The sequence below is a fragment of the Sceloporus undulatus genome, chromosome 4 (genome assembly GCF_019175285.1).
Source record: "Sceloporus undulatus isolate JIND9_A2432 ecotype Alabama chromosome 4, SceUnd_v1.1, whole genome shotgun sequence".
Classification (NCBI taxonomy): domain Eukaryota; kingdom Metazoa; phylum Chordata; class Lepidosauria; order Squamata; family Phrynosomatidae; genus Sceloporus; species Sceloporus undulatus.
The window spans coordinates 241,876,857-241,898,176 of record NC_056525.1 but is presented as its reverse complement, the minus strand read 5'-3'; positions in this window follow the sequence as shown (position 1 = coordinate 241,898,176).

The following is a 21,320-nucleotide window of genomic DNA, read 5'->3' as shown; positions in this document are numbered from 1 at the left end:
AGGTAGGCCCAATGGTGCTGGGTCTGTCATTTCTCTCCCTCCAGGCTGGATGGAGTCAGATGCCATGGAGGGAGGGCTCTTCTGCTTGAGAAATGCCCTTGAATGAGTACAAACAAAGTTTCTGAGGAATATATTTCAGGTTTCTTGCTGTGTACCAAATGCTGTGCTGCTAAGGGAAGCAGAGATTAGTAAAATAGTCTTGTCTGTGGATTAACATCTTCACATATTGGCTTAAGATAAATAAAAATCTTGGAGTATTATCTCAGCTAATTTTAGTAGACAACCATAAATCCTCTTGGGAAACAGCTATAATTTAGAATTTGAATCTTCTTGGACTCTCTAGGGATACCATCTTAAAGTTAGAAATTGATCAAGCAAAATTGGTTCTAAAACAAAGAATCCTAGACATTGAAGGCCAGAAGGAAATTGCTGCCATAGTGGTAAATAACTAAATCTCTGTTTCATCCCCTACACCTTATCTATATCATGTTACAATACGCAAATTTAGGAGAGATCTATCTTTAGCTTGATTTAATGCTCTCCCAACAGCAGTGCTAGAAGGGAGATATAAAAAACACCTTATATTCTTGAAAATCCTAATAGTAATATTGGAAGTCTGATTAATCTACTACAAGAATTTAAAAAGATGTCTGGTCTTAAAGTGAATAAAGACAAAACCAACATGCTAACTAAAAATATGAATGATGTAGCTATTAGATGTCTGGAAGAGCAGTCAGGATTTAGAGTGGGGGGAAAAGTGAAATATCTGGGAATAACTTTATCTAATAAAAATACGGACTTATTTCATAACAACTACAAGTAATTATGGAAGAAGATTAGAAAAGATCTCGACAAATGGGGGAAGATACAATTATCTCTGATGGGGAAGATAGCAGTAATTCAGATGAATGTCCTCCCCAAAATTCTATTTTTGTTTCAGGCCATCAACATTCTACATACCTTTAAACCTTTGGACAAATGGCAGAATGATATAATGAAATTTGTATGGAATAAAAAAAAAAAGGCTAGATTTGGTAAAAAAATAATGTGTGATGAGAAATGTAAAGGGGGCTTGGGTCTACCTAATTTGAAAATTTATTATTATTCATCATCATTGCTGTGGTTAATGGATTGGATTCTTTTAGAAAATGAGCAGATATTGAATTTAGGAGATAGTTTAAGATTTGGTTTTCATGGTTACTTGTTTTACAATAGAGATAAAGTACATAGAGAAAGTAAACATCATATCATAATAAGATCTATGTTGAAAGTGTGGGAAAAGTTGAAATTGATTGTGTAATCAAATTGTTCAAAGTTGTTCCCCTCATGAAGCCTTCTTTGGGAGGGAGGGTATCCCAAATAAAAAATGGCTAAGATATGCAGATCTAACTAAAGAGGTGCAAGGTTCAATTGAACGCAAAACACAAGAAGAGCTACAGAGCTCTGATATCCTGTGCCATTGGTACCTGTACAGGCAACTGAAAGAAAGATGGAAAATTGATAAATTACAGCCGGGCATATCCAGTATGAAAACAGAATGGGAGGAGATTATGGGGAAAGGAAAGAAAAAAACTATTGCTAGATTTTACAAAATGATTTTGTGTTGAGACACGGAGGAGGAAGTAGTTAGACGAAGTATGGTTCAATGGGCACAGAATGTGGGCCATAATATTGCATACAAAAATTGGGAATATATTTGGATTAAAAGTTTAAAATACACCCATAACCAGGATCTAAAAGAGAATATTTACAAAATGACATATAGGTGGCACCTCTCCCCACAAAGAATATCGCTGATGCATAAAAATGGAAAACCAGAGTGTTGGAAATGTTTAAAAGCAACAGGAACCTACTATCATATGTGGTGGACATGCACAGTGGCAAAACAATACTGGTTGAATGTGCATGAAATAATAACTAAGGAAATAAATATCAAAATGCCACTCCTTCCTGAAATATATTTATTAGGCATGATTGATCAAAGCTTGGAGAAGCAATATGGTAAATTGCTTTTCTACCTTCTTACATGTGCTAGAATTACATATGCCACTCTTTGGAAATCTGACCAGATTCCATCTATGGAAAAATGGCTTATGAAAGTTTTTGAAATGTCAGAGATGGACAGGATGACTTGTTGGATGAGGGAGAAATACGAAGAACCTACAAAGAAAGAATGGGAACTGTTCTATACGTTTATAAAAATAAAATGGAAAGACACTGTGGTAATATGATAATTATGTATTATGTAATAATGGAGGTATACTAAGGCTTTATAGAATCTGGTGTAAGATGACAATTTAATTTAGCTTTGTAACATATCCTGAAACAGTGAATGTAAGGAAAATCATATGATGATCTCCAGAAAAAGGATGTTAAGATAATGGAAATGATTGAAATGAAAGTACATTTATCATAATTAAGTTATAATTGGTTGAAATAAGAATTAAGGGTAAAGAAGATTTACTCATTTAAGCCAAAAAACAAGGTAAATGAATGTTTAGAAATAACAAAACAGAAGACTTATCTTTGATAACTGATTAAGTAAGCACTTTATTTTGTGAAGGGTACGCTAAATGCAACATTTAAGATAAAAAGAAGGGAAAGCAAACACATTGTATGGAGATCTTTGCAGCTGGAAGTGCAATTTATGTTAAATGTAATTTTAATAGCGTTATGTGTTTAGGATTAGGTATAGGTTGTTAGTATTGTATAATGTACTCATCTTGTTGAATTGACTTGATTGTCTCTTATATGTTTGTAAAAATTTGTGGAAAAAAAACACCTTATGAAACTCGGCTTTGTCCTTGCGATGATGGTGCTATTGAAACTACAGCGCATGTTCTATTGTACTGTCAGTTCTACAAGGACAGTCGCCACCAGCTGATTACACCTCTTCTAAACAAACAACCTGGACATACTGATACTTTCTATTTACGTTATCTTCTGGACAATCAGAAACCAAGTGATGTTCACAATATAGAAAATGTTTGTTACATCATATGTAAAATATGCTCCTAATAGCTTGGTGAAAACTGATATGTGTATAACATGACCTTGAATTTGTATCTGAAATTGTTTTTAACAATTATTAATAATTGTATTTTACAGTTATTATTTTATCAAGTTATTTTATATACTGGTCAACAACCGAATAAATCTTACTACTACTACTAGAGGTCTTTAAGCAGAGGCTGGATGGCCATCTGTCAGGGATGCTTTGATTGTGATTTCCTGCATGGCAGGGGGTTGGACTGGATGTCCCTTGTGGTCTCTTCCAACTCTGTGATTCTATGATTCTATGATTCTTTGATTCTATTATTTCTACAGTGCAGATGCACTCTAAAACCTGGAATGGATGCTGTGACGTACATCCATGGAAACCAGCAATGCCACTGGTTCCACTCTATCTCCCAGCACCAGTGCCAGGCCAGCCTCATCACAAGTTTGAATTCATGTGGCACGTTCCAATTGCACAACCTGATCCTGGCACTTTGGAGTATGCAAACCAAGCAAAATCATTTCCTAACATGCTTTACAAATTTTGCATTTCAAACAGGGGAAAAAAAACTTTCCCTCCTCTAATCCCTGATGCAATGGCTCTTGACAGCATGTTTCTCTTATACCCAATTAAAGTTTCTCCCAGGAAGGGTTGTCTATATTTACTCAATAATAAATGTCGTTTAACCCTGGCACATTTATGGTGTGACCTCCCCATTAAGTGGTTTACTAAACTAAACACTGGAGGCTTCTTTGGTGGTTAAGAATTATTCAGTCCAAGGATGCAGCATGGCATACTGATAAATATTCACGCAGGTCAGAGTCTGTTTACATCATGGCTCAGCCTTAAAATCCAACAGAGATGGGAATGACCAGAAATCAATATCTGCTAAAGGTTGTAAAAACCAGAAGACTTGTAATTGTACACCACATTTATTCAAGAAGTATTCCAGAATATGTTTCTGCATAAATCTCCCATAAATCAGCATAAGATTAGGTGCCATCACTGCCACCTGGGAAAAAGGGCTATTTTAGGACATGACAATGCTATTGCTTAAACACAGAAATGCAAAGTTCTTTTAGAACAGAGTGGAATTCTATGCATTCTGTTAGGATGGAGTGGAATTCCATAAATACAGAAGGAGAAGTGTGACATGTTGTTTCCTTCTCTGGTTGGCTCAGCACTGAAAATGGACACCATCATTAAAGACAGATTAATCAGACAAGTGTAGTTTACCCTGTGTCTCCCTCCCCTCATCCCAGTCTTCAGTTTGGTTTGTCTTGATCTTTGAGATATTATTTTTCAAGCTGATGTTTGATTCATGCTGAAATCTGGGAATTAAGTAAAGTTCACACAAAAATCCATAGACATCTATAGCCATGCACATGCACTGTTCCCATTTAGATGATGTACAGGGATAAAATTCACACTCCAGAGTAAAAGGAGTCCCTATTTTCTCCTAATCAGACCACAAACTCCAGTGGCGCATGGCATCATAGCACTCTGAGATGGAGATGGAGTGCGTGTCATGAAGACACTACACCCCAACTCTGCCCCCAGCAAGCCAAAAGTGCCAGTCTGAAGGGCCCCCTTAGAAAAGCTGACACAAATCTGTCTGGCACATGGGTAAGCAGACAAAGTAATTCTGATGGACTATGATCGCTATTCTTCTTTTTGCTGTGAAAAAAATCCTAATCCAGATTTATTGGATTAAGGAATGGTGGTTTTTGTGTAAGATGAATGAGTGAGTTCTGACTTAAACCCAGAGCTGAAGAACCGAAGAACCAAGGGATTTTGCTTTAAACATAGCTAAAGGACCAACAAGATGGTTCCGCGCAGAGCATTGATGTGACAAAAGTATTTGACAACCGAGGCGAGGAAAGTCTGAAAACTTGGAAGCTGAAGCGGGGTGCCATCCAGGTGTGACGAACCATGACCGGAAAGGACCTTAACTCCTGAGTCGCCATGATGAGGAACTGACAGGACAATGGAGAACTTTGAACAGAACGAGTTGCTTTGAACACGGACTGATCTGAACAACCTGTCTGTCCTCCCAAAAGAAGAAGTTGAGTAATGGGCTGCAATATTGCAAGACTTCAGCAGCCAAAAGCCAGAGAGAAGAAAAAGTATAAAGACCCTGGACTGTCATCTCCATTTTGTTGGCATCTACCGCGGCAACGGTGTCATCCCCAGCTTCGAGAACAACTGATCAATGTTCGGCGGAAGGAAAGTGTGTGTGAGTATTGTATGAATGTGTGAGTGAAAGAGCTCTTGATAATCAATGTTTGTGTTACTTGTGTGATTCAATAAATGTTACATGCATGGTGTTTAAAACCAAATTTGGTGTCTCAATGTCTTTCTCAGCCTTGCTGTGAATAGGTCCACGGAGGGAGAGGTTCTCATCACACGCTCTCAGGATAAACAGGTTGCCCTTACAATCTTGGGCATAACATTTGCATAACAAAACAATAGAAAGGTATCTTGTTGAAAAGAATCATCCAAAAATACGCGGAAATCTTTGTTATGACAGCCCAAAGTGAAAAATGTTGATTGTTTCTAAAACTAGGACACACCTATATTTGATACTATTGATCATTGTCTTTTGGTAGGCATACTTTCCTACCTCAGGTTCTCTGACTCTGTTCTTAACTGGTTTAAAATTTATCTGTCAGTCAGATCTTTTGTGATGGTCATGGGTGGACAGGCTTCATCTCCTGTTCCATTGTCTGTTGGAGTTCCACAGGGTTCTGTTTGGGTCTCCTGTTGTTTCCCCTCTACACCCTGTCCCTAGGTAATCTCATTAGTTCCTTTGGTCTTTGGTACCATCTATACTCAGATGACACTCAGCTGCATCTTCCCATCTCTGAAGTCTCTCTGGCTGAAAAAACACATGTTGCCCACCTTGGATATAGGATTTTCTAGACAAGAGGTCTTTGTTTCTTCATGAGTGAAATTGCTTCTGAACAAGCTAAATGCACTGTGCGTCTCCTTATATGTCATTTATTACTGTGTTTCCCCCCAATATTCTTGATTAATCAAGGCAAAATTTTACCTTTTCAGAGCATTAAGGTTCAGATCTCCACAATATGTAATCTCTAATCATATAATTTTTGTGTGAGTCCCAATAATGAATTTAAAGTTGCCAAAAAAAACCCAAAAAAAAAAAAACACCCTTGGAAGCATTTCTCTTCCTAATTATTATTATTATTAAGATTTACTTATAAAGTGCTGTACATTCAATTATAATAAATGAAATAAAATGAAGACCTGCTGTTGGCATACACTCTACGAGGAACAATGAAAAGTTAATACAAATATTAAAATTTAGAAGAATAGAATAAAACAAACAGGTAAAATAAGCATAAGAAAACAATCATGAGATATCTGAGAACTCTTCCCTAAACAAAATTATCTTCAACTCAGCTTTAAATCTGGTCAAAGAGGTGATGAAATTTTCTTGTACAGGAAGCAGGTTCCACGAGTCGCAGCAAGTGGAAAGCGGCAGATCCAAACTGGAGAGGTGGTAATGCTTGGCTGGGACAACAGTCTTTGAGTAGCAGACCATAGGGCGCAAGTAGGAAGGTAAGGAGAAACTAGCTCCAACAGGTAGTGAGGGGCCAAACCATGCACAGCTTTAAAAGCCACCAATAAATGTTTATAATGGAACTGTGCCTTCCTCATAAATATACTAAGTGGGACAGAAGAAAGGGAGAGAAGATAAAGAAAACAGTGGCAGAAAGATAAAGAAAATGAATGGATTTTACTGTTTTTGGTACAGACTTTGGCTTATGTGCAACCATCTCAATCATGTGTCCCCCAAGAATCTGCTCCAAAATGAATGTTCAAGTAGGGGGAATGCATATTCAGTTGTGCACTCAGCTGCATAGTCTATTCACTTGCATCTGTCTATCTATTTATTTTATTTAGACTTTTTATACCCCACCCTTCAACTCACCCTTCACAAAAGGAAAAGAGAATGCCAGTGGGATTAAATCTAGTAGATACTGTTGGATAGTCTTCTTTCCTTCAAAGGGCAGAGCAATAGAGGTTGTAAAGGAGGGAAGGTGTTTCATCATCTGCTGGAGCCCAAGGCATAATGGGACATATTTAAATAGATTATCAGTGAATAAACAATATTTGATTGATTGTGTAGTGAGTTATGCATTCATTTGCTTGTTCAGTGCCTATTTAGTTGTGCAAAGTTGCAATTCAACACACTGATTAAGTAGCACAATCAACATGTAACTCCATATGCAGAGATGTAAAAACGTCAAAAAAAAAAAAACGTCTGGGAATAAGATATTGCTGATCCCATTGACTGTTTATTGATGTGATGTTGTTCACCTTTTGGTCAGTTTTTAACTTGTATGTTTTTTTTAAAAAAAATTCTGTATTGGATTTACTACTCTTTTAACTAGGGATTTTATATGTTCTGTATTTTAACTTTGTTAGCTGCCCCGATTGTTCTCAGAGGGGTGGGATACAAATACATTTTATTATTTTATTACTATTATTTTTATTATGTACACTATGTAGCTCCTATATAGGATCTCGCGTCTAGGTCTTCCTAGATGGAATCCAATCTCCAATTGAAGAACTACAGACACAACATATTTAGAAAGACAAAAAACAGACAGAGAAAAGAGGTCTGCTTATTTCCATACATATTTCAATGCCTTTAATACAAATTACAGCCCATCATCTATTAACAAAGCATAGGGACCCAACTCTCTTGCTGCCTCCTCATTTGATTTTTATTCTTCAACCCTATCTCCTCTTGGGAATTTACACACTGCATTGCCATCAATCATGTTTTAGTGCTGTTGAGGAAACATTTGTGCACAAATTTGTAGAACTTCAAAAGCATCTGTGGCTTGCCGTGTGCCTGTGTGTGCGGCTGCTGTCATAAGGAGAATTGGTTTGGCATCCCTAGCTTACTCCAGAAAGAGACATACAATCCCCTTTCAGGCGTGTCACCCTTAATGATAGTTGTTCAAAGGCCTGACTGGTAATAGATCCCATTTCCTCCATTCTAAATTGTCCTGTCAGAAAGCTATGTTGACATTCAGAGAAAGAATGCTCCCCATTGCTCTATAGCCAAAAAACAAAAGTAAATGTTGGGTCTCTTGCTATTTCTTCTGTTGTTATAGGTTTCTTTTTGGTGTGAGAAGAGAAAATACACACAACACATTTTCTCCATAGATTAATGCTTTGGAAAGGAGTAATGGCAATGTAGCATTTTATCATGTATTCTTAAAGATGTGCTTTTACAAATTCTCTTGTAACAAGCTGTTAGGCTTTGTAGTCTTTTTCTCTCATACTTCAGAATTAAACTCAAAAAATTCCACAGAGAAGCATCCATTCAGATGAATCAAGAGACAGTGTGTACCACTTGCCATTAGAGCAGATCAGATATGTTCCTAGAAAAGGTCACAATCTGAGAAGCCCATAAATTATTTTACATTGAACAACCTTGGACAGTCAAATCCTCTCAAGTCATGCTAAGGAAGATGGTTGTGAATGCAAGATTAAGTGGGAAAGTGATCCAATTAATTATGCAGCCAATGGGATCTGGCTAAAGGAAGCACACAACTGTCTTGGAAGAAGCTGATTTTCTAGATCAATTTCAGTCATGGGAGAGTGGGGTAGAGGCATCAGTCTGCTGCATCCAATCAACAGGAGAACAGTCTCCCAGACTGCTGGTGCCTTTAAGTGAAGATTGAGTGGGGTCAGGTCAGGCCACCAGGAGATGCTACTTAGCTTTGTAGAATTCCAGTCATATTTTATAACGACATAAAATTGGCCTGCTTCCTATTTCTTGGTTCCAACTAGAGTAGAGTATGTAATTGATTTCACAGAATCATAGAACAGATGGAAGATACCCAAGAATCATCCAGTTTATCCCCCTGCCATAAAATAATAAACAATCAAACCCATCCGGAGAGGTGGGTGCACATTCCATTGATTCTAAGGTTATCAGATTAGCTCCAAGATTGGATTCCTGTGGAAGCATAGAATCATAGAGTGGAAAGAAACCTCAAGAGCCATCAAATCCAACTCCCTGCCATGCAGGAATATACAATCAAAGCACCCCAAAAGATGGCCATCCAGCCACTGTTTGAAAACCTCCAAAGAAGAAGACTCTACCACACTATGAGGCATTGTATTCCATTGTCAAACAGTTCTTAGTGTCAGGAAATCCTATTTTATGTTGAAGTGGAATTTTATTCCTTAAAAGACCTTGGAGAAGGTCAAGGTATCATAAAGCTTCATCAAGTGGAATGAAGGTGCCTTAGGGCAGATCTTGGGGCTCTGCACCCCTTTTCTTCACATCCACCATGATGTACTTGCCATGCTAGGAGGGAACCACTGCAGCTGAAATTGGGGCTTGGAAGATGGAGAGCACATTTATCTTCTTTCCATACCTCATCCTGCACCAAGATTTGTTAAGGATTAAAGTTAGCCAGTGTGCTGTAGTGGTTTAAGCATTGGACTACAACTCTTGAGACCAGGATTCAATTCCCCATTTGGCCATGAGTGACTTTGTGCAAGTCACATTCTCTCAGACTCATGGGAGGGCAATGGCAAACCTCCTCTAAATAAATCTTGCCAAAAAACAAAAACAAACTAACAAAAAACAACCCTGTGATAGATTCACCTTAGGGTCACCAAAATTCAGAAATTAACTTGAAAGCACAACAACAACAACAACAACAACAACAAGAACAGCAACAATTACGGAAGCCCAAGCCTGGATCTAGTCTGGCAGCCCTAACTGATTCAATCTCTACTCTAGTTGGGGCTAAGCGTAGGATGTAGGCCAATTGTTTTTTTAAAATACATTTTTAAGTCAGACATTTTCTGCATGTTTTTAAAGAAAAATGAAGATTAATTCAGTAATAGCATGGCCTGCCCTTATGAAAGACTGCTTTTTAAAATGACTTGAAATGGAAGCATTGATCACCCTTATCCTCAGACAGAGGGTTCATAATACAGCACAACGGGAATGAGAAAGAGAAGAAATTAATTGGTTTGGAGAATCTTGATTAAATTAGCCCGTTTTCCACCTTGAGATCTCACACATTTGTGGGGTTTGTGGGGCAAGCTGGTAGGCTTTGGCACTGTGTGACTGTCTCACCTGTGAATTGTCAGAACTAAAATCTGGAGCATCTTCATGAAATGTAAACCTTTTTCAGTATCTGGATTGGATGGTCCAGAGTATTTGCGAAGTCTTTCCAAATGGGAGGCACAAAATATTATTTCTTGTTTGTGCTTAGAATAAGCCTGTCATTGGTTTTCTGTTTGGCTTCTTTTCCCAGGACTCTTCGTTGACTCATATTCCTGGTTTGGCCTTCTGGCTTGAACTTGTCTTCTATTTGGACCTTCTGACATAATTTCCAGCTGTTGATTCCTAGCTCTTTGGCTCATACATAAAAGTCAGAGCCATTTTGGCTGCAACTGGCACACATTTGGTTGACTGTATGGAAAGCACCTATATGGTTTGGACCACAGTTGCCATGGTTGCCATTGATTGAAACCAAGTGGGCCACCCATTATACAGTTATACATTATACAATCATTTTGTGGGGAAATGCATAATTTAGTTGCCCTAGAATAAGCACACAACCAGGATAATATATAATTAGGCCAACTATCTGGTGCACATCTGACATTTTTGACTGATAGCATCTGAAATGAGAATAGGAGTTAGGAATACCTGTAGATATATTAGCTGAGCAGACTGTGTCCCAGTTCTATTCAGGTATCATCTTATTTTGACAAATGGTATGTTAAACTTAATTGGAATATTTTCCCCCTTGTCATGGATTGAAGGAAGCCAAAAAGAGAGAAAAAGACACGCACACACTCCAGAAAGAAACACCCCAGAGATAATGGCTTGGGCACCACGGTTTGAGGCCAATGACACAGATTGCAAAGAATGAACCATCACCATAGCTTGGCTATGCTGCCAAAGTTAACATATTGTCTGACAGCATAACACATTTATCCCTAATCTAATAAATAACCCTGTGGCAATTAAAACCCAGCACATTTTAAACAAGGTCACATTTAGTTTTATTGACCACTGTGGTGCAAGAGAAAAGATTTATGAAGATACTGCAAAATGTATCAAGTGATGAAGCAAATAGATGTAAAATATTTCATGCTGAAGAAATCGGCAGGGTAATGGTCCTTGAGAGCTCTCTGTCTCTTTCTCTTGTCTCTGTCTCTCTTTTCCCTCCCTCTACACATACATGTGTGTGTGTTTGCACAACTGCATCCTTTTTTATGAGCTAAAGAAGTTATAGATTAGCCAGGAAATTCATGGAGCTATTATCACCCTGCTAAAGATTCTTATACTGTGGTCTTTCATGTCAAGCTGTGCCAAATGTGGCAGTATAAATTTTCTAAATATATGCTATCTTCAGAGATATCTTCCTCTGACTCTTTGTTGAGAAGACAGTTTGAATTAGTGATCGAAGAACTTCCCTTCTTTTGTTCCTTTATCATTTCTCTGGTTCCTGTGCCCTGTAATCCACCCTTACGATTGTCTAGTTTAGTTGGAAGGATTTCTAAAATTCACAAGTTGGAGTATCCACCCTTTGCTACAACTTTCAATTCATTTCTTGAATCATAGAATCTTAGGGCCCCAAAGGTCATATAGCTGAACTTCCTACTATTCAGGAATACACAGTTAAAGCACTATTGGGAGATGGCCATTCAACTTCAGTTTGAAAGACCTCCAACAAAGGATAGCCCACCATCCTACATGGCAGGCTATTCTACTGCTGAAAAGTTCTTAAACTAAAAGCAGTCTTCCTAATATTTAAGTGGAATCTTGCTTTCTTCTAATTTAGAAGACTTACTGTTTACAAACTTACTAACTATTCTAGTGTTTCTGCCTGTCTGGTCACATTTTATTTCCATCTGGGGGAGGCATAAACATGCCTGTTAAGTGGAGTTCCACCACCTAGTCAAATATCAGTATCAAAATGAGAGAAATAATAACTACTATGTTTAATGCAATCATTTGTGACAAATGTATTCCTCACCCTTCCAAAAAAGAGCAAATCCTCCACCACCCACCAGAGACTGTGGATTTGAGAATGTTTGAGGGGCTTTTTTGTTAACCCCTGGTTCTCCCAATCAATAGTGTAATTGCAATAGTTGTTCCTGCTACTGCATTTGTCAGACCTTAAATATACCAGGCTTTCATCCACTTTCTTTTTCCTGTTTGAGGTGTGGTTAATGGTGATGATAATAAAGTTTCCTCCCTTCCACTTGGTCACTTCCATGAAGTTAACACCCTCATGCTCTTCCACCACTATCCACATTCCCTATCTTTCATATTTTTTTTGGTTTTGGCAATTCCTGCATCCGCACTGCATAAATAATCCAATTTGACACCACTTTAATTGTTCTCCCAATCAATAATGCATTGAAAAGAAAGATACTAAGAAATGACAAGTACTAAAAGGTATGATAAGTATATGTGCCCATAGCTGAGCATTCATCAAGGCTATATCTACACTGTAGAATTAACGCAGTTTGACGCTGTGCTATGGCTCCATGCTATGGAATTCTGGGAATTGTAGTTTTGTGAGACATTTATCCTTCTACATACATTAGGAAAATAATAATACATTAGGAAAATAAGCATATACATTATTGAAGGCACTTGCAGAAAATGCATATGAATTATTATGGGAATTTATTTTATAAAACAGTTTTTTCCCCACTTGCTATGAACAAAAGGTGGGCTGGAAATACAGGTGAGTTTGGAGAAATGCAACCACCATTTGTGTCTTTTTCACATCCCTGTCCTTTTTTCACCTGTTGGTGCCATTTTTACCTTCAAATGCAAACATTCCCCATTCCCACACCTGAATCCCTGCAGATTTTAACGTTTGACGTAGGTATGTTGACAGAGGTATGACCCATATTGCCTTTCTATCTGATTAACCACAATTCAATTTCTTCCTTTTTTTCCTCCTTCCCTTCTTCCTTTCTTCCTTCCCTCTTTCCCTCACACATATATGTATATACCCACATTCTAGGTCTGTGGCTCTGAGGAAGTGACCTATGGTGACCAATGCCGGCTGAGGACCATTGTTTGCAGGCAAGGGCAAGTTATAGAGGTGAAGCATTTCGGCCAAAGCCAAGGTGAATCTTACCAGTGCAACATCGGCCACCTTGTTGCATCAGTAGAAACTTTGTGATTTACTAGTCGCAACCAGCGCAAGTTGATTATTGCTTGACGGATGATAATAGTTACTCTTTTTTCTGCGGTGGGCAGGGTTTTACTTAAAAGACCAAGGCTGACCTAATACAGTGGAAGAATTCAAAGATATAGCCATGGGTCAGAACTATTCATGGATGGATTCCGTCAGAGTTCTGGATAGGTGTTCAATAGATGGAGAATGATTTTTTCAGATGGTTTTTTTCCAAATGATAAAATACCATATATACTCGACTATAAGTCGACTTCATGTATAAGTCGAGGGTGAGTTTTGGGACCAAAATTATGGATTTTGTTATGACCCATGGATATTTTGAGGCTATTAGGGGCATATAACAAAGGATCTAAAGGATGAAGCAAAGCAAAATAATGTCAAAGAACTTACAAAATTCCAGCAGACATGACTCTATGTGCTTATTCTTAAGGCTGGATGGATGAGAGAGTAGAGGGGGTCACTGTTTCAGATATTATATTGCTTTTCATTTGGAGATGGTTCCATCTTCTAAATAAGAGGTAAGATACAGTACTTACATTGACCCTTGGATAAGTCGATTCATGTTTTTGGGCCAAAAATTTTTTTGCCTAAATTTCTAGAATTATATATGAGTATATACAGTATGTTATATGCCTGCTTGCTTGGGGGGCTGATGGGTAGGTTAGTTGTTGCTCCATCCCTGGACCAGTTACCCCAGTTAAAGGTCATCACCTTTAAAGCCCTACAGGGCTTGGGCCCAAGTTACTTAAGGGAACGCCTCTCCCTACACAATCCACCACGCACTCTCAGAACATCAGGGAAGAAATTATTGGAATATACATCAACTAAACTAATTACAACTTCCTATAAAACATTCACAGCCACGGCCCCTAAACTATGGAACAACTTGCCAGAAGAGATCTGTCTTAATACCACCTCAGAAGCCTTTAAGAAGGCACTTAAGACAGATCTCTTCTGATGGGCCTATCCATCTGATCTTCTTTAGCTGATCTCAAAGAACATTCTCACTTCTGACTTTGATAGCATGGAAAACAAATGGCAATTTGGTCATTTTAATGATTGGTAGCAGTATTGCTGTTTGTTTTATTGACTCTATTTTTAGATAATACTGTATCTTGTATTTTGTATTATTGATTTTACTTTTTGTTGTAATCTTGCCTCAATCCGCAGGGAGAGGTGGGAAATATAAATAAAATTTATTATTATTATTATTATTATTATTCTCTGTCAAAGAGATCTGGTGCCACAACAAACTACAATTCCCAGAATTCCATAGGAATTCCATTGAGCCATGAGAGTTGAAGTGATGTCAAACTGGATTATTTCTGCAGTGCAGTTGTAGCATTAGAAACTCATTGAGTAAAACTAGTTTCTGTTCCCTTTCAAGAAATGTATCCACCAGGCAGCATGTCCTGGTGTGATTTTTGAAGAGTTCCTCTAAGTGGAAATAAATTTGTCAAAATTACTCATTGCTTCCATTGAGGGGAGACTTTAGTGATTAATTGCATCCCTACCCCTTTCCTGTGTTTAAAAAGTTATGGTTTGTCCTGGAAAACCACAAGAAGTAAACTGAGACAGGAAGTACATTGTATGACTCTCTCTCTCTCTACACACACACACACACACACACACACACATAAAGCAAAAATCCTGACAAGTACAGGTAGAAATCCCCCAATTCCCAGAGCTTTAGTTTTAGCCATTCTGAATTATCCTAAAATGGAGTTGGTTTGTTGTCAACCTTTATCCCATTTACCTCTACTTTTCTAATTTGAAAGTTCCAATGAGAGAATATTTTGCTCAGCCTTAGTCACTATAGCACACTGCCTTTTTCTATATAGGTTTTCTGTAAGTTTAGTATGTGAAGTTTCATCAGGGGAAATTATTGGAGAATTTGTTTGTTCTTTGTCCTTCAAATTTTCTCCATCTCTGTTGAGATAATCCATTTGCCACGTGCTTATTTGTTCGCTAAGAGGAGTGGCTAGCTGTGCACAGAATGACCGTATGAATTGGGACTGATTCACAAAGCTTTTACCATTCAAACAGAATGCTTCTTTAAAAAGGACACTGGATGATGGAAATACATAACCTTTGTGGTGCACCGAGGGAAATGGGTTAAATAGAGACCTTAGACTGATGGGTCTTTGCAGAAGATGGAAAATCAGTGGTAGTCTATTCTTTTCTGATCTGAATGCTATAATGTTTGTGAACAGGTCACATTTTGAAGTGACCCCAACATCTGTAAACAAACTTAGGAGCAAAAGAAACTCCTTTATACTAAATTAGACCCAGGACTAATGTCAACAGAAATTGTCCACAACATTGTTGGATAGTTGCTGATGCCCACATCTAGTGGGGTGTACAAGCTCCCACTTTTTCCTTGCTGCCTAGCTTTGATGTTACTACTGGTGATGTCAATGGAAGAAATTAATTTTCTAATCTGAATTACTTCTTAGGGTTTCTTCAGAGTGGGAGATGTCTTAAAATGGCAGGCCTCTAGCTAGGAGCTTAACACTCTATTGTTGCTTGTGTTCCATTTGCTGCTGGTGTTGATGCAGCACAAAGCAAGGATTGCAAAGCTTTGGGAGATGGGTGTGCTGAGCCAGTACTACAACTTGGGATTGAAAAAAGGCTAGGAATGGAAAGAATACTTGCAATTATCCATTCCCAGGCCACAAAAATAAAATAAAATAAAATAAATACAAGTTTTCCAATAGCACGGAAACCTGGCTGGGAAGAATAGTAGACCAGTTAGATTTTTTTTTCAAATTTTCCTTTATTTGTTCTCTAGTAAACATTGACATCTGGTAACCCTATGAATGAGAGTCCACTAAGAGTAGCTTTCTTCTTCCTGTCTGGTAAACTCATGGCTCTAGCTTCTTTGATTGAATCTTTCTACTTATAGTGCTATCCTCCTCTTTCCTAGTGCCTTCCACTTTGGGGATTATTGCATGTCAAATCTGCACCAGGATAGACATGGGTTGTAACTGTCACTGATGCATCTTATTGCACTGCCCCATGCCCAGGCAGTAGGCAGCCCATACCCAATCCAGGCTTCACCCGCTGCTTTTCATGAATGGGATTTTCCTGTTCTTGAAAAGCTGCTGGAGAAGCCCAGGTTGGATATGGGTTGCCTACTGCCCAGGCACGGGGCAGTGCAATAAGATCCATCAGTGACGGTTGCAACCTACGTCCATCCTGGCATGGATTTGGCATTGGATAATCTCCAAATTACCAAGCATTGGCGCGTTACACACCGCCCCTTTGGGGCGGCCTGTAGGCACACCTTCCCCACCGGATCGGGGCCTCAGCGTCCAGAGCGGCAGCCACTGAGGCCCCGATCCGCCTCTTTCCGGGCTGCGGGGAAGCGGCAAAAGGCCCCTTCTCCGCAGCCTGGAAAGGGGTGTCCTTGAGGCTTCAAGCCCCAAGGACAACCCACGGCGGCAGGGAGAAGGAGAAAGGGGCCGTTTGGCCCCTTTTTCCTTTGGTCCGCTGGGCGCAGCCGTCTGAAGGCTGCACCCAGCGGACCAAACCAGGAAGGAGCTATGAAATGGAGCTCCTTCCAGGGTCGCGGAAAGGGCGCCCTAGGTGCCCTGCTGCAACCCCAATATGTCACAACCGCGCCGCCTCGTTTGGAGGCGGCGCGGTTGTGACGTATCGATGGCAGCGGTCGTGTGGAACGGCCGCTGCCATAGGGTTAGGGCAGTGCGGAAGCACTGCCCTGCCTTAACCCTAGTACGCGCTCCGCGCGTACTTTTAAGCCCGTCTGTAACGGGCCATTGTCTTCTTTTCCAATGTGTCATATTTTGTCATGATATAGCCAAAGTACAACAGCTGTAGTTTATCTGTCTTGTGCTACAGAGGAATTATTCTGCAGAGAAAAATGTGAGGATGGAGGGGGAGTTATTGCTAAAAAATTTAAAAAATCTGTCATCAGGTGCTTAATTATGGATTTGTAACCTAGAGTTACAGCTCTTTAACTGTACCATATTCACTAATATCACATATCCATTAATGTAACTGTAAAAGCCTTGCACAAACAACAAAAAAACGAAACAAAGCCTTACTATAACAGCTACACAGAGAGATGGAGGTCTGTTCAGTTGGCAATTGGGCCATAGCAGGATGACATTTCCAGTCTCTTTCCACCAATGAGCAAGGCTGTGATAAGGAATTATGATTATTTGCTTCTTGATGTCTGCTTCTGATTGTCACAGCATCACTTCCTACTAGGAGGGAGCTGGAAACACCGTCCTGTTGCACCCTGATCACCAGCAGAATAAACTTCTACTGCTCTTTGTGCCTGCTGGTTGTTAAGGCTGGTGGGGTTGGTGTGTGTGTGTTTGTCAGGATATGTTACTTAGCTGCACATTTGTAACTAAGGAGGGGGGGAACAGATGGGGAGGAAGGGACAGCTTGAAGCTGCCCCTTCCGAAGACAGATTGAGGCCACGGCAACCACACCATGGCCCAAATCCACCCTTAACCAAGCCCAAGAAGAAGTGGCAAAGATGTGCTCCTTCTGGGGCCATGGAAAAGCCACCTTTAACAGCTGTGACATGGCCCCATGGTGGCTTCAAGATGATCCAGCAAGGTGCAGCATCTAAACACACCACCACCAGAGCCTCTTGAAGCCACCTATGTCTGGGTGGCCACCCAGCTTCTGGACAGCTTCAGGGCATTATCAGAGTGTGCAGCATGTAAATGCCATGTACTGATGATACTCTGAAGGCATCTTTTAAGGACCCTCTGTTATGGCCCTAAGTAGGCAATGCAGGATCTGGGCCCTTTTCTTTGCAGAATTATATTTTCCCCTAAAAAAACAACCACCCAGGTTTGAATACAAAGAGAAAACTGTAGAGGAATATAATTATTCATCTGTACCTGAAAGTCAACATAGCTGAGGATGTATGTCTGTATTTGTGCCTAAGGTTGTTCACTCTAGGGTGAATCTACACTATAGAAATAATGCAGTTTGACACCACTTTAACTGCCATGGCTCCATCCTACAGTATCATGGAATTTGTTGTGTTCTGAGGCACCAGCACTGTTTGATGAAAAAGGCCAAAGATCTTGTAAAACTAGAGATCATGGGATTCCATAGGATGGAGCTAAAGCACTTAAAGTGGTGTCAAACTGCATTATTTCTACATGATAACTATGTTTAATATTTGAAAGGATATCTCATTGAGAATGGAGCTGGGTTTCTTCTTCTCCAGAGACTAGGACATGGTGCAATGGATTCAAAGTACAAGAAAAAATATTTGAATCAAACATTAGGAAGAAAGTCCTGACAGTGAGAGCTCTTCAACAGTGGAATATACTGCCTTGGAGTGTGGTGGATTCTCCAGCTTTGAAGGTTTTTAAACAGAATCTGGATGGCCATCTGTCAAGAGTGCTTTGATCATGTATTCCTGCATGGCAGGGAGTTGGACTGGATGGCTCTTGCAGTCTCTTCTGATACTATGATTCTATTGTTCTAGTTTAAAGGTGTATGGGTCAGGTGACTTTTCAGCATCTTGAGCTTGAGGTTTTCTGATTCTGCAATGGTTTCTGGGCCTGACTCCTATTCTGTTGTCCCCACCATTCTCCAACTCCTAGGCCCATATACGGCTAATTGCTGGATGTCAGGGTCAGAACACACTCAGGAATGAAATATTCCTCTACCTGTAAGTTACTGAAGAAATATGTATTACTTAGGGTGCAATCCTGTAAGCAGTTTACCAGGACCAACCCCTAGTGAAGCCAATTGCCATTGCTTTGTAGAACTGTACAGGTGATCTCCCACTCTACAAAACATTGGACCATAACTCATGTTAGAAAAATCATTTTATTTCTTCTCAGTGCAGGACTGATAAATGCTTTTCAAAACAAAAACAAAAAAATGAGGAATTTTTAAAATATTCCATATTGGAATTCCAGCAAGCCACCCATTGCTTACAAGAAAGAATCTCATACACACTACACAGAGAACAGGAGCTTCCACTTGGGCTGTGCACAGGTCCATTTTTTCTTTCTTTCAGGGAATAATATAAGAAGCAAGAGATAAATTCTTCAAAACCTTTGTTTACCCAGGAAAGACATGCCTCTGGGAGAAGGTTCATTGATTTCAATTGGATTTATGCTCTTGTTGGGTAGGATGCAAGCAGAGAAGTGTTGGTGAGACAAGGCCCCAGCTGACCCCTGTGATCACATCCTCCTTTGAAGGTAAACTCTGTCAAAAAATAAATGGCCCAGTGTAAAATCCACCCCTGCTGGGTCCCCACCAACGTTCATGGCTCATTTAGAAAGCATTCATGAGTACCTAGCTAGAAAGAGGCAGCTTGAAATACCAAAATGGATGCTATTTGTGTAATGAGGTTTCTTGTATTATAACATTGTTCATGCACAGTGAACTGCAGGTTTTCTTATGAGGGATCCATTAAACAAAGCAGGGTGCAACCATTCTTTTAGGAGTGGTTGAGAACTGTAGATTATAGATTATGATGAATGACTATAGCTCTAAGGCTATAGGAGTGAAGGTTGCAAAAGAATAACCTTACCAATTCCAAAGCTCCTGCCATGGTGAAACATTTGAGGAATATCAAGGCATTAAAAGAGACAGATAGAGAGAATTAGAGAAAAAAGGAGACAGAAAGAGGGAAGGAGGAATTTCAACACAGGAAATGTTTGTGGTGTGTTGGGATGTCCACCAGGTGGATTATTGCCAATATCATTTGCAGAAGACCAGTTAGGGTAAGGTCATTTTACCATTTTTTAACCAGGGAATGAGAGTGAAGGATGAAAGCAGTGAGAAAAAATTGAGGAGAAAGATATACCTTTGTTTACTTTATCTTTATATTGTGGTGAGTGGTGTGGCTTCTAAAGTTCTCATTTCTAGGGAAGAATACACATATTTAAAGCACCGCCTTTATCTTAGTTGGGTGTTCCTGGTCTTCCAAAATAAAGATGTTCCATGTAGAATGTCCTAGGGTTTGTCTCCTCTGGCCAGGATACTTTGGGGGGAGTCTAGGGTGTCCTGGCTCCACAGCTGCCTCAACCTGCCCCTGCTACCTGGCCATTCCTGTGCCATGGTGGCTGTTTGTATGGCATCCTGCTGAGCTGCGTGGCACATTCACTGTGGGTAACTAGCTTCTGAGGTCAGAATGAGATGCCCAGTGAGGATCACAGGCTGGGAGCCTCATTCTAACCACAAAAGAAGTGCCCCATGTTGTTGGGACACATGATGGGCAACTGAACAAGACACCCATGCCGACAGCCATGCTGGCACAGAAGTGGAGGGCTCTGGATCTTCTCAAATGCTAGTGGTAACCTGATTTCTGAAGCTAGTGGTAATCTGAAGCTAACACATACATTTTTAAAAATTCATATTGAGGCTGTTAACCCTTGGTTCTAGTGTGGAACATGCTGGACATTACCCAGACTGCCTGTGCCAGAACCAGGGTTTGGCATGTGCATTCCCTAAACAAAACAACACCAAAACAGTGGGGGGGGGGATAGGTCTTTGGCCCATGCAAACAAGACCCTAGTTTCTCAGGACAGAGGAGAAATGGTAGCCTCCACTTAATTTGTATTGTGACCTTGAGTAGAATATTCCAGCAGAAGATGAAAGATGATGATAATGATAATTAGATGTCACTTGATTTTAATTTTGTCCCAGTGGTGACATTGGAAATGTATGCATGCCACAAATCCTACAGAGCTGTAAAGAAAGAAAAAAAAAAGAGGACTGGAAGAGATTTTCTTAAACCAGCATGAGCCAGATTTTCGCCTCTAATCTAAGAGTCTTTTCTAGGGATGAGCTGTTATTTCAGTGTCTATTTAGCTAAGTACGATAGAGAGTTTAAACTCTTTAAAGGAGGGATATTGCTACAAAGGTAGCCTCCATTTAAAGATAACCATTTAGAGAAGTATCACATCTCTCTGCCATGCTGCTAAATCCAAGCTGTCGTTAATGTGTGAGGCAAGCTGCTTGCAGAGACATAATTATGGTCTGTGAGATCCATTCTCTCAACAAATCAATGTGGACACAATGGATCTGCATTAGAAAGTCTGTATATTTGGATACATTTATTTGCATGTGTCCAG